A 522-nucleotide genomic window follows, 5' to 3' on the forward strand; every position below is an offset into this window, starting at 1 on the left:
ACTCAGACGGGCGGCTCCCGGCCATCTCTTCTGGGCCCGCAGGAGGCTCCTCCGTTCCCACGAGAGGCCCCGGGCCCAGCTGCCCGGCAGGGTTCTGTGCGCATCTGCCCCCCAGTGAGCGGCACCTGGGCGTCAGGGAAGGCCTGTGCGCTCCATCCAGCGCACGTCTGCCCGCACCCCACTCAGAGGGTCCCCACAAGGCCGACAGCCTGTCGGTAAAGAAACAGCCACGCTGTTTGCCTTCACGCGGCGAATGTGGGAGCAGATTGGCCCGCGGGAGCCCAGCTCTCTGGGCGCACCTGGGACGTGGGGGCAGGGGAGCTCTGCGCACCCCCCTCATTGAGGACGCGGGAGGCCTGGCCGCTGGGAAGCGAAGAGCAGTGATGTCTGTGATCTACTGCGAGTCTCCCACACGGACAGAGGAAGGCAGACAAGCCGGAGGGAAACTAGGCAACATGCCAAGGACCAACCCAAATGATCAGGGACTCGGGAAGGAAAAGGTGCCCTCACCACCAGCGCCCG

General features: G+C 66.5%; 1 protein-coding gene across 1 annotated transcript in view; it reads left to right on the forward strand.

Annotated features, from left to right (window-relative positions):
• DNAH14 (dynein, axonemal, heavy chain 14) overlaps window positions 1–522 on the forward strand; it is a 152975-nt gene that overhangs the window by 139680 nt on the left and 12773 nt on the right. The gene's annotated exons all lie outside the window — the stretch shown is intronic.

Source organism: Myotis brandtii, unplaced genomic scaffold, assembly GCF_000412655.1.
Source record: "Myotis brandtii unplaced genomic scaffold, ASM41265v1 scaffold231, whole genome shotgun sequence".
In the NCBI taxonomy this organism is placed as follows: Eukaryota; Metazoa; Chordata; class Mammalia; order Chiroptera; family Vespertilionidae; genus Myotis; species Myotis brandtii.